Consider the following 14,028-nt stretch of genomic DNA (forward strand, 5'->3'; position numbering starts at 1 on the left):
GGAAGAAGTGATGGTTAAGCTGAGTCCTGAAGAGGATAAGGAGGCAGGCATGGAGGCGGACGGAGAGAGCTGCATGCATGGGGAGATTCACACAGAGTGGAACAATCCAGGGTCTGAAAGAAGTCCAGCCAAGGGCGTGATAGAGCAAAAGTTCAGAGAAGAGTGCTTCGGAAAGGAAGGATTGAGGACGCAGTTCAGGGGTGCCGAGGGGAGGATGAGGACTGAAGGGCAAGGTTGGACTTGGCAACCTGGATACCTTTTGAGACTTGAGCTGGAGCAGGTTTAGTGGGGTGATGGGAACAGGAGCAAGACTGGAGTGGTTTGAAAAACGATTGCAAGATGGTAACGTCAGGACATCGTGGGTACACAGCTCTCAGAAGCAATTTCTCTATGAAGTGGAACAGAGTAATGGTTGATTCCAGAAGACTGTGTCGTAATGGAAGCAGATAGTTTTATTTTTATTTTTTGTTTGTTTTCAGATGAGACTAGAATTTCCACTAGCAGACTCTAGAACACTATGGGTTTTTTATTTTAATTCATAAATCCCTGAGTCATAAACACCTGATACATAGTTTGTACTTGTTAAAACCGTGATGATGAAACGAATGACAGTCTAGATCATGTTTGTGTGTGAGTGGGAAGTATCAGTTCCAGAATGTGAGGCCAAAATTGCAAAACGGAAATCTTTTTGAAGGTGCAGGGCTCATATCCAGCGCCCATGTGAAAGTTGTAGCATTTCACGGAAGAAAGAAAATTTTTCCCATTGTAATAACAGAGTAGGGGAGAATGGCTGCAGGCGCAGTGGGTTAATAGATACGGGATGAAATTTCCATATCACAGTTTCTAAATATGCTTAAAGAGAATGAGGCAAGATTATCTGATAAAATTAAGGGGTTGCCTGTGAAAATGCTCCTCATAGTTACAGAGCATAGAGATGGACCATACCAGAGAAATGTAGTGAAATTTCGGGGGCAATTTAAGGCCACTTCTCATGGGTTTATACCTACGCCATCCTGTCTTGTTGGATAATCCCCTTCGTTGTTCGCCTGCAGCAGTGCAGTAGGGCTGGAAATAAGCTGATGCCTTTTTGGGTGCATTCAGGGTTCTATCCAATAAATCCAGGGGCAAGGGAACTGAGGACCCTTCCTAGGACATTATTCTGGTGGAGCAGGAAAAAGAATGACATGAAGATTAGAGGGGACTGCAGAAGAAGAAAAATGAGTCCTTGGAGACCAGCTCAAAGAGTTATTGTTGTGAGCTGAAAGGATTGGAGGTGATGCAGGGGTATCTGAAATTGTGATTTTGAAGGCTGCCCAGCTGGTTGCACTTAGTCACCTAGGCTGAACAGCCCATATTTCTCCCAGGATCTCTCTAACCTGCAGATTTTTCTCCATTTCCTCCACATCCCCTCTTGTCTGAGCCCTTGTTACATTAGTCAGTTACGGTGTTCTCCTAACACATCTACGTCTCTCCTCTTCCTCTCTGCCTCCGTCCTGTCCTAATTCGGTCCGGTCTTTTCTGCCATGGTACCTGGTTGATCTCCAAACAGTGTCTCCAGCATCCTAGCTTGAAGGTTTTCATTCTGTGTCTGGGGCAAATCAAAAAAAAAAAAAAAAAAAAAGCAACCCAGGCCCAGGTTGGCATTCAAGAATTTCTCTCATTTTGTCATATTTTAAATATTGAATTATTTTTCTGGCATTTCCTTGGCAGGAGTTCCCTTTGTCCCCACACTGTCTCCTTATTACCCTCCCCCACCCTGCAATGCCTTTGCCTGAAAACTCCTTCCTCTTTCCTTCCATCACTGTGATGGTTTTAATCTCTTTTTACTGCTATTTGTAGTTTACTAAGATTCAATTAAGTGTACTTTGTCTGTCAAGGTCTTATCTTTTGTGTCTTCTTTGGATGTTCTAGTGATTACGTCAGGAGTCTTAATATTTCAAGCTTAAGGACCTTTTTTCTTTTTGTATCACGTTTTAATGATAAACAATAATAATAATAATAACTGTCATAATAGGGGCAACTGCAGTTGTCCAAATATGGGAAAATGATTCTATATGATTTAACCTACAGCTGCATTTAACACGTGTTCACCCCACTCCTACATAATGGAATCTGCATTATGTTTCAAGTGAAACAGCCCTGCTATTTTGGATACTCGGAAGTATGAATGATGTGGAAAATGCACTTTGACCATATGAGGCACAAGCAGTGAAATGGTTACATTTCCCCACGTGTTCGTCTCAGGGTTATATCGGCTTCCCGTGAAGCAATCAGAATTTTTTTTTTTAACTGAAGTATAGTCAGTTTGCAATGTGTCCATTTCAGGTGCACCGCATTAATGGGAAGAATATCCTTGCTGTCAGCGTAACCTTCAAGGAAGAGAGAAGGCTAGGAGGTCAGGTGTTCTAGGGAGACCCTGGTCAGCGTTTGACATGTTGGGAAAACACAGCAGAGAAGCCAGGCGTTCTGACTGCAGAGAACGTTAGTCACTGTCAGCTCCTCCCTTGCAGGTGCTGGACTTGGACCTGGGCTGAGTAGTGGCTCCCCCAGCCTCCCAGGGGACAGAGAGCCTTTCTTTGGGGAGGGGGGGAGTGTGGCACGTCATCACTTGTATGCACCCAGACTGCCATCCTGTGGCCTAAATTGAGCTGTGTTTGTGTTGTAACTGCCTGTCGTGTTTTTAAGAAACTGCAGGAGAAGCACTGTAGTGGAGATAGGATTTATCGAGGGTCCCTGTAAGCATGACCAAAAAAGTAAGGAAAATGTAAAATGCAAAGAAACACCTTCTCATTCTTGTCCTATCGGTTCCAGTGACATCCTCATCTGGTCCATCCCGCTGTCTCAGACTTAATTGCCATTTTAATTCCTCTGCTGGTTTCCATGGAACTCCCCCCCCCCCCACACACACATACATGTACATTAGCAGGGACGTTTGCTTTTGTCTTAATTTCAAAACAGGTTTTAAAATGCTAATATTTGTAATGTCAAGAGATTAGGTAATGTGATTTAAGGGAATATGGCATTTCACACTTGGGCAAACTGCAGTAAAACAGTGCCTCCCAAACAAAGCATCCACCTGGCTCTTTTCCACCACCTAAAGCATATAAAAAAAATCACAGGAAGTGAAATATGATGAAGTCTTGTAATACTGTCCTTTTATTCTAGTTCAGGTACAAGGTAACAGGTATTCCCATTTACTGCTGGGGGGAGGGCATTAAATGACGCAAACTTTCTGGATGACAACTTTGCACTGTATATAAAAAATGAACACACAAAACATTTCAAATGTTCATCTGTGTTGATCCAGCCAGTCTTCATTTCAGAATTCATCCTCAGGAGATGAACTGAACAGTTTAGAAAGATTACTGTATGTTTGTATTATTTACAATAACTTAATATTTTAAAACCCAGTTATCTTTAAAACCCAACTCAACCAGGAGACTGATTCAGTGAGGTATGGAGAATCATGCAAAGGAAGGAAATGCTGAATAGTCATTAAAGAGGGTGCCACAGAAGAAAGAGCATTTAACGACAGGGGAAAATACTCCCTGTATGTGAAGGGACAGCAAGCCAGTTATACAGTAGAGATTTGGGTCATACCAAGGAAGTGTCAAGCACCAAGGAATCACCCCCTCTCCTCCCAACCTAAGGTGGAAACCAGCAGAGGGAGAGCCAGATAATGGAGATTAAAAATAGCAGCTTCCAAATACTCTCTGTCACTCCTTGACCTCACTCCATCCCCGTGAAACTCAGGCACTCAGTCCTGGGAGACCAGGCCTCCCTGTCACGGTGGCTGGGGAGTGGCATCTCCTTGTCCGCTTCCTCTCATTTTTCACGCATCAAGTGAGTGACTCCTCCTCTCCTGGGGAGAAGCAACAGAGGGGTTGGAGAGGGATGGAACTGGATCCTGTAACCAGACGCTTTTTCTATCTGGAACATGGGAGTTTCTTCCTTTCTCCAAGAAGAGAGGAGTGAGGAACGTAGGCTTCTTTCACACTTAATATCCTCCAGCTTTTCACTGCTTCTTCATGAGCTTAGGATTCAAGAGGAGAAGAGAGGATTATTACCCTTGCTACTTCTATAAACACTAATAAATACATTTAGTGAAAGGTTGCATTTATGTCTCTGTGTGTGTGTGTGTGTGTGTGTGTTACTGGGGATGTAGTGGCTGGAAGCATCCTTGTATCCATGCACAATATTTTCTACAATGAGCAACCGCTGTTCTTATGAATTCTATATATATACACACACATATATAAAATAAATACTGGACTATAGAAAAAGTATTCCTTTGTACATTCTAATACTTACAGTATATTACAGTGTATTTTATTATATTGGTATATTATGGTAATAAAATAGATCTAAATGTCGATATATTTTAAAAGAAAAATAAAAGGTGCAGTGACTCAGTTAACCTGATGCACATCGTGTCCTAAAATTCTGTAGGTGCTTTAATACGAGCACAGGTAACCTTTCCATATGGCGTCACAAGGGACCCTTTCTCTGTTAGGTGGGGAAAGTCATCAGGAGAGAACTGTGTGTTGCCCACAGACACTTGAGCAGTGGGGACCTCCTGCTTCCTCATGTGTGTGTGGTGGAGGGGCAGTGTTGTTTTGGTTGGCACGGAGTGTGGAAGGGAGGACGAGGTGGAGGGCCCTGGAAGGGGAGGAAGGATGGTTGCTGGGAGCGTGGTGTCTCCTATTCCCAAGGAAGCACCCTCCTGGAATCTCCATGGACTCGCCCACTTATTTGTCCAGTCACGTGTCCATCATACATTTTGACAGGTTTATGGAAAGCACCATAAACTTTTTTAGTTAACGCAAAATAGAAAGTGTTAAATACTTGCCCCTGACAGAAAGAACTTCTTACCAAGGCGTCATTTCAGAGATGAACCTGTTATTACAAGAGCATCAACAAAGAATATCAGTAAGTGTTTGGATGACTATGAATTTGGCCTCTTGCTAGACTGTTTCCATGCACTGAGTTCTTCAATCTTTTGTAACAACAATTCAAGACTTAAGTTCTGATGCCCTTTTTACAGATGAGAAAGCTTAGACATGGAATTTAAAAAATTGCTCAAGGTCAAGAGGCCAGTCAGGGACCAGGCTAATTTCATACCTGTACAATTTGACTCCCAAGTTTGTGCTCTTTGCTACCATTCCAAACAGCCTTTGCAGTCTGACCCTTTTCAGTGTGACAGGAGTTAACTTACTGAAGGCATAGCGCACTTTGGGGAATGCCAGGGTACTTGAGTTTACCATTTTGAACCTTTCCGAGAAACACTATCAGAGTTCAAGGGTGCCAGATGGTTTGTATTAAAAGTAATTAAAAGGATCAGAATTATCAGAACATTAGTATTGGAGGAAGAAGAATCAATGACTGGTGCTTGAAAGAAAAAGCCCAAAGCAACGTGTAATCCCCAAAGAAAATAAGGTGAGGATGCCGGCCTCAGTCATGTGATTTTCTGCCAGCCGCCCCCTTGTGATTCTCAGTTTATTTTATGGTTAAAAAGAACAAACCCCTGGGATAAATCAGCTTCATTCCATATCATTCCTTTCTGCTTTTTTGAATTTAAATTTGAAAATGTAAAGCCTGAGAAGTCCTAGATTCCAGCCTTTTTAATAGGAAATTTAATTTAGGGAACGGCATGGGAGGAAAAACTGTAGAAACTCTAATGGATTTTTTTTTTCTGAAGGAATACGAAATTAAATATTGGTAATTATTTGATACGCTTTTAAATGTAGATTCTAAATCCATCCTATCAGGAGAACTTCCAGATGTACCAGGCATTTGTGTGACAATTGAAATGGCGAAATGCTTAAAAAATGATGAGAAACTTCATTTTCGAAACCAGATGACAGATACAAGGAGTTGGCAGTGTGTCTGAAAGAAAACACGGCGTGCAGAGGGAGATCTAAAAATACTGTAAACAAATACTGAAAGACAACTTGGAATTTCACTTCAGAAATGTTGTAGATTTTAAAATAGCCCCAGTGACTTCTTTTCCCCTTTATGATGAGATGTGATAAATTTCCACTTTAAGGGCTTGTTATTTTTTTAATGCTTGTGCCATTTTTGTATAAATTTTATTTGTTTTTATGGTTTTATTTTTTAAATCATTTGATATCATAAGATTTAAATGTGTTCTTTAAATATGTTTCTCTATCATGGTACCGTATTGGGCTCCCGAAAGCTAATTCACTTTTGTCTCCTTGGTAATATCTCACTTAGTCAACCAGGCGAGAGGTTCCCGAGAGCAGTGGTTTTTAAACTGTGTGTCGGATTGTATGCCAGAGTCCCCTGCAGGGCTCCATAAAACAGATTGCTGGACCCCAACCCCAGATTCTCTGATTTGGTATGTCTGGGGAGATGACTGAAGATTTGCATTTCTAGCAAGTTCCTGAGTGACATTTGTGCTGTTGGTACCTGGACCACACATTAAAAACCCCTGACTTCCCTAGAAGAAGAAGCCAAACCATCTTCCGCTTGCTCCCATGCCTTACCATAAACTTCAGGGTCAGTAAAACCTTCACTGATGCTGTGTGTGTGGGTATTGGTGGCAGGGTAGAGATGGAAGGCTACAGACAGTTTCTGCATTGGCCAACTTAACTGAATCTATTGATTGATGAAATAAATGAGAGAATGAGTAAAATATGGACTTGGAGGGAAAAGATTCAAAAACTCAATATATATCATAAAACATTTCAGAGTTCTTGACTGAAACATAAATTTGAAAATGCCTCCTATGCATATATGGTATGTGTTAGTAGAAATGCAAAAACAAAAACAGAAAAAAAAAAACCAAACCCAAAACACTGGCCCCCAAATGAAACCGTGGTGATCTATGAATGAAATCAGTAAGAGTGACTAGGCCACTAGAAGGGAAATATTTGCACATCTCTGCAGTTAGAGCTGGGTCTGGGAGGGGGGCAGCCTCTAGCCACCCTGTCTGTCAGTCTTTGGCAAGATGACAGTGGTGAAACGTAGCCAGCTTCTTTAAAATGCATATGATGCAACATAAACTGGATAGAAAAGTCTTCCAAATTTACTGGGGTGGCTGTAAAACATACAGCCCCTTCATCCATATCTTTAGATCATATTCAGAATGAAATCGTTGAAGTAAATCCAGGAAAAGAGTCAATGAAATACAAGGTATTAAGTGCCCGTTCGGTGGAGCTTGGGAGAATCCAAATAGGGCTGCATATGAAAAAAGGTGGAGAGTGGTAAATTATGGCAGGTGGCTCTGCCATTTAGCTAATGAACATCACTGGTACTCAGAGAGAGCTGTCTCTTCTTCTACCATTGTATATCCTCTCCCTTCCTCCCTCTTTCCCCTCCTTCTTCCCTCCCTTCCTCCCTCCCTCCCTTCCTCTTTTCTTACTTACCTCCTCGCTTCCTTACAGGCAACAAGTCGTTCTGCACATCTGCTCTGTGTCAGGCACTGGCTGTGCTAGGTAGGCTTTGCAATGCAGCAATGAAAAAGACAGCTGTCGTCTTTACAATTGCATGGGTCTTTGGGGTCTCTTAAAGGATCGTAGATCTTAAGCGGATAATTTAAAGTAGGAAACGTCTTATGAAGTAGGAGTGTGTCCTGCCAAAGAATATGACAGAAGGGCAGGATCTGTCAAGGAACTGGGCCAGGTTTCTCTGGGTAAATGATTAAACTTGCTATGTTCTGAAAGGCAGTCTTTGCCTTGTCCATTTCTTTTCCTCTATCTGCCTCTAGAGGACTGCCTAAAACATTGTGTGCACCCAAGAAATATGTGTTGAATAAATACTTCTGAACTTGGTTTATGAACAGGGCTAGCTAAATGAAGGGTTAGGTGGTAGCCAGGAGCATTACAGGAAGGGGGCACCCAGTAACATTGTGCCCAAGCGTGAACTAAAGTGTATGGAGCTTGGCTGTCCAATATGGTAGCCATTAGCATTAAATATTTAGAATACGGCCAGTCCAAGTTGAGATGCATTACAAGTCTACAACACACAATAGAGTTTGAAGACTTGGTAAGAAAAAAAAGAATACCTATTAGTAAAACTTAAAATACTGATTACATGTTGAAATTATAGTATTGTGGATATGTTGGGTTAAATCAAATATACTATGAAAATTAATTTCACCTGTTTCTTCAGTTTTTTAATATGGCTCCTGGAAAATGTAACGTTACATAGGCGGCTTGCATTTGTGTCACCCGTTATGTTTCTGCCGCACTGCACTGATACAGAGTACACCCTACCTCTGATTTTATTTGATGGAGGTATCATGCGAGTGGAGTCTGATGTGAACTGCACACTTTGGCTCTCTGATCTGAAATATGAGACCATTACATCCCACTTGCTCCTGCGCTGTGGCAAGTCCCCACACAGAGAGAAACGTGTGTCTTGCTGAAAAGCTGCTGTGTTGTAAAAGCTTACTGTTTTGACCTATTGTTGGATTGTGCATCTGAGTACAAAAACTTTAGCATCTAAGATTGCTGCTGAGTGAATAGATTTCGTGGGCAGCTTCTGAGGAGTGTGGTGATCAATGTAAATGCCAACTGTATTTCTTTCATGAGTCCCATCCCTTGGTTGTTTGCTTCAGAGGTTATGTTGATTGGACAGTTTTGTTTCTATTTGGCCAAGTGGCAATATAGTGAGGCAAATTGGTTCTCTCTTTGGAGAAAGAATAAACTATGAGAATTGGTAGCAGGGTGGGACCATTCTCTGCAGATCCAGCTTCAGCTTGTAGGTGTTTCAAATCCCTGAATAGGAAACAGCGCTAATGATGAGAGTCTTTATACTCTGAATACATTCAGAGGGATTGTGGCATCTGGAAAGAAAAGGAACATGATGTAAAAGTTGATTCTGTGGTCCAGCTTTGTGTGCACATAAAGCAACGAAGCAGGAGAATGGGCTGCATTTTTGCAGTTGCTTTCAACTGAGGGGCCTCTTTGGTTTCAAACAAATAACTAAATTCCAGTAGAGTTAGAGCATACGATGCTGTAAACACAACACAATGAAGCAAGACTCTCCCACAGGAAAATCTATAGACCTAAACCCTCACTGTAATAATGTAAGGTTAATAATTAAACTGCATGTTAATGCTAATGCTATATATCCATTATACTTCTAGATGATATTTTAAGTTACTTATTTATTTAGTTATCTATTTATTTATTATTTATTTTTTGGAGGGGAAGGTAATTAGGTTATTAACTTGTTTATTTTTTAAATGGAGGTACTGGGGAGTGAACCCAGGACCTCGTGTGTGCTAAGCATGTGCTCTATCACTGAGCTACACTCTCCCCCAACTTAGATGGTATTTTTATTGTCTCATTCAGTTAAAATTAGAAGGGATCAAGAAGTAATATTACATTTAATCTTCTTGATGGAGAGTGGACACAAGCTAAGGCTCTTCCACTGCATTCTGATGAGCTCATTCAGGCAAGTTTATCACATCCAGCGTGCACTCCACACGGATACTGAAAAATAAGCAAGTGTCTGAGCCCACCTTGTCTTAGTAAGAGATGGATGATGTCTCATTGACCTTATAAATTTCGCCTAAGGTTTTTTGGTTTGATTAAGAGAATCACTTTGACTTGGGACTGTGGTTCAGTGAAGCAATGACACTTTTCCCTTTGCATACATTTTTGAGATTTTTGTGCGTCAGCTTTACTTCGGGTAGAATGTTGTTTTGACATGCAAAGTTATAGCATTGGAAGTCTTAATTCTACCCTCTTAAAGACCTACAGGAGAAATAGTAATTGATAAATATTTATTGAACACCTACCATATGCCAAGGCACATCTCAAGTTTGGCATCATGAGCGATGAAGCTTTATCCACACTTGGAATGTAGAAAAATTTCTCAGCAAAGATTGCTCAGGAAAACTAAACAAGGTAGAGAGATGTATTCAGGGCCAAGGTCAGGCCTTTCTGGGGGGACCTAGTGTGATGGACTTCTCCTGGCATCTGCTCAAGTAAAAGTTCACAAGGTTAATTTGCTCTATGCTTCTGAAACCCAAAAGAGAACATTTTGGAGAGCTATGAAATATCCTTACGGAGATTAGGGAGAGCTTTGCAGAAGCTAAGAAAGCTACAGAATAGAAGTACCACGGTGATATTGAGGAGGATGAGATGCTGAGCTCCAAACTTGGGGAAATATTTGTCTTTAAAATAGTTCAACAAGTATGATGGAATCTAGCTGTGTCTGCTAATGTCAGCCAACCGCTATTGTGAAGCAGCTCAAAGAAAGCATGCATTTCTCAATAATTGTAGGAGACAGGTGAACAGCCATGAGTGGTTCTCTGTCACACTGCCATTTGGAGGGACAGGGGACCCAGGCTGGTAGATACTCAGCTATCTTTAATGTATATCTTCAAAGGTCATCTTCATTTGGACCAGCTGTCTTGGGAAAGGAACATGGAGAAGCATCTAGGAGATTTTAATGGGTTGTGCCTGGATATGGTCCACATCACTTCTTCTCTCTTTCTGTTGATAGTAGATCTCAGTTATACAGCCACACCTAATTGCAAGGGAGATGGTGAAAGACAGTCCAAACGTGCACCAAGGCAGAAGAGGAGAACAGGACGTTAGGTCAGCAGCACGGGATCTCTGCTCGATGGGTTCAGCAGCACATTGATCCTGGGCATCCTTAACCCAGCCTGATTTTTTGCCTTCACATCACTTTTTGAGTAGACATAACCCAGTCCCCTATGCCAAGGCAATACTTGTAACATTTCATTTTTTTCACAAGTATCTTACATATGTTCAGCTGCATGCTTGATTCTGGTCTCACATGTCACAGCTCTGTGGGAACAAATTCCAGTAAGTGTAACATTACATCATCTTGTTGTCTCATGACCACGTAGACAACGTGATGGATGCAAAGTTTGGGAGTCCTTGGTTTTGGGTCCCTGGTTTTGACTTCATAGCTTTATAGGCTTGGATAAATGTCTTCACCTCTTTCAGTCTTCGATTCAACATTTTAACGAGGAAGACGAAAACCAGAAACAAAAGAAGCAACTTACCTCCCAAAGTTGTCAGAGGAATTAAATATTGGCAATGTTAAAATTATTTTTAGAAATTAAAATCTTAGATCTGAGTCTCATGTTTTGTGTCTTAAAATAGCTATCAATGCCTATTTCTCAAATAATTTTTTTTCATAAGCCAAGAGTGGAGATTAAGTTTTTTTTTCTTAAAGATATTTTAGCATCTGTGAAGACAGAAATATTTTCTCCTTTACTCTTTAGGGTGACTAGTGTAAGAATAATCAGTTACCTCCCTCTCCCCAAATCCTGCCAATCCCGTGCTGTCTAAGGCCATGTTTAGTGCATAGTTGTGCTCTACAGATACTTGCTGAATCTCTGTGTTCAAACCAATACCCTAGAATTAACAACAATCCAAATTTGCTGTGAGCTAAAACTCTGAAGATTCTGCTATAACGGTGATGTCCAATTTTTCTATCTCAGATGGGACTGATCCAAAAGAGCGGAACTTGGATAGGCACGTTTAAATCTTGCCTGCCAAATCAATTTGAAGTCAAGTTGGTAAACTCTTTTATCTCTTGGTTTTCCTTCCTCTGAGATATTTAGTATAAATTGCTTGACTGACATATGGAAAAAAAGAAAAGCCATTTTCTACACTTCAGTGAGGATTGACAAAAGAACCATTTACACTCCTAGAGATCAGCTGGCGTGGTGACCACGGACTTCTGAGCTTCCAGGGATCACACAGTGTTCAGAACCAGGGAGAGACAGGGGGAAAAGAGAGAAAGGGCAGCTTCGGGAACAGCTGCCTTCTTCAGACCTTTCCCACCTAGAGTTGCCTTCTTCAAAGTCTTCAAACAAAGCCCAGGAAGAAAGTGCTTCGTGTCAGAACCATGTCTAGTGCTGAATGCACAGAGAAAGCACTGTCTTCCCTGCTGTGCAGCCTGTGGAGATGAAATAGGAGCTCTCTATTATGCATTTGTGCCAAAGTCGCTCCTTCATCCAGCTATCCAACTTCCAAGGTGGAGTAGATTCTATCTGGGTCAGCCAATTAACCAGCCCTTGTCTTAAATTTCTCCACCTTCTCTAACGCAGTCTGTAAAGGTTTATTGGACTCAAGAAATATAAGGCTCTTCCCTTCATGGACATTATCCAGAAAATGAGGAGGAATCTCAACAATAAACAGGAAAAAATAAAACTGTATTATTAGGGAGAGTGATGACTACTGCTGATGAAGTAACATCTGGGTACAGGAAGTAAAGAGTGAGTGTTGAATTTGGATAAGACCATCTGGGAAGGTCCTTCTTTGTAGGGGGCATGTGAGCTGAAGCCTGCATGGGGGCAAGGAGGCAGTCAGACATAGCTCTGAGGACAGGCCCTTCTGGGAACAGGGAACAGCAAGTGCTAAGGCACTGTGTGCAGTGTTCTTGGCTAGTGCAAGGAACAGAAAGAAGACCCTTTGTCTAGAGTGTAGTCAATATGGCAGAAGGTGTGAGAACAGAAGATTATAGATCAAGTTCCTCATAGGCCACAGTTTAGATTTTATCCCAAGTGCAATAAGAAACCATTTGTACCTGCTAAGAATTGATTTCTTTTTGTTTGTTCCATGTGGGTAAATATTCTGTGCTCCTGAAAGTTCTTTTCTGGTGTCTTGAGCTCTGCATTTGAAATCTTAATCTCTGTGTCAGTCAAATTGCAAAAGAAATGGAGAACCACGAAAAACAAAATTTAATAATATTTATTGACACTTGCAAATTGGGAACTCTTGAGTGGCAAAGTTTATTCCTTTGTCATTTCCCTTACATTTAGGATAAAGTAAAGAGTAAAATCTTTAATTTTTTCCAGATGATTGTAATAAGGACTTCTATTTAATGTATCAGAAATTACACCATTAGGAAGGTCCTGTTTCCAAAGGGTGATTGCTAAAAGCCATGTTCTTTCTTTAAGGCATGTTTTCCATTTAAAAGCACTTACTTTTGCAAGAATGAATGAAATGGTTAAGAGAATCAGTGCTAATTAGGAATGACAAGCCAATTATCAACTCCAGTCCCCTTTTCCTTCCTGGTACGTTTTTCTGTGAGTTTCAGGCAAACCATTGGCATTTATTATCAATTCTTTCTTGTATGGAAATGTAGATTTCAATTATTTATTGCTTTGATTTTTACAATTACATGTGTTTGATGTTTGTCCACTTACCAGAGTTGCATTTCTCCCCAGAATTGTTTGGAACTCTGGATTATTAAAGAGATTTTTGGAAACAATGAGTTTTTGACGGTGGTTCGTTAAATGTCTTGGGGAACTTGATGAGGCTTGTGATTGCTGTTTTGTTCAATCCTCTTTATTCCCACTCATTATGCATTTGTTGGGGTTTAGCTTTGGTTTTTGGTTTTTGGATGTGACCCTACTCGAAGTGGTGCCCACCCTCTAAATGATGAAGTGCCTTTGGGTGTGTTTTCTGGAGCCAGCTCACTTGCATTGCATGAGGTGCCAGTGAATGGGCTACATACTGCTTACTTATAAGGTTTTGGTATTCCCAGAATGCCTGGCTGCACGTGAGAGCAGGAGTTCAGGGTTTGCAACCCCTGACAATGGGTGACGGTAAAACGTTGAGCAAGAAGTGGAAGTTCTCCAAGTGTTACCACCTGAGAAATAAAAGACAGTGATTGAGCTGTGCTTGGTCACGAGTTACTGATCCAAAGCTACAAAGGGTAGAGGTGATGGGTACTTAGATTAGCTGAGCAATGGCAGTAGTGGTAACTCAGGGAGTTTCTGCTGGCATCTATCTTTTGGTTTTTACTTACTATAAAATTAATAGATGTTTATAGATGTCTGTGTGTGTATCTGTATATGTGTGTGTGTATATATATATATGTGTGTGTGTGTGTGTGTGTGTGTGTATATATACACACATACATACACACAAATATAAATAAATATTCAGACCTTTTTATTTCAGAAATATATAAGGGAAGCAAAAGATGTAATTGGGACTCAAATTATTGTGTTGACCTCAAAGTATAATGTACTATAAAGAAACATTAGTAAAATGTAACATAAATGTT

At 40.9% G+C, this 14,028-nt stretch overlaps 1 protein-coding gene across 3 annotated transcripts in view; it reads left to right on the forward strand.

Annotated features, from left to right (window-relative positions):
• TENM2 (teneurin transmembrane protein 2) overlaps positions 1-14,028 on the forward strand; it is a 1,175,656-nt gene that overhangs the window by 244,788 nt on the left and 916,840 nt on the right. The window lies entirely within an intron of this gene.

This window comes from Camelus dromedarius, chromosome 27 (genome assembly GCF_036321535.1).
Source record: "Camelus dromedarius isolate mCamDro1 chromosome 27, mCamDro1.pat, whole genome shotgun sequence".
Lineage (NCBI taxonomy): Eukaryota > Metazoa > Chordata > Mammalia > Artiodactyla > Camelidae > Camelus > Camelus dromedarius.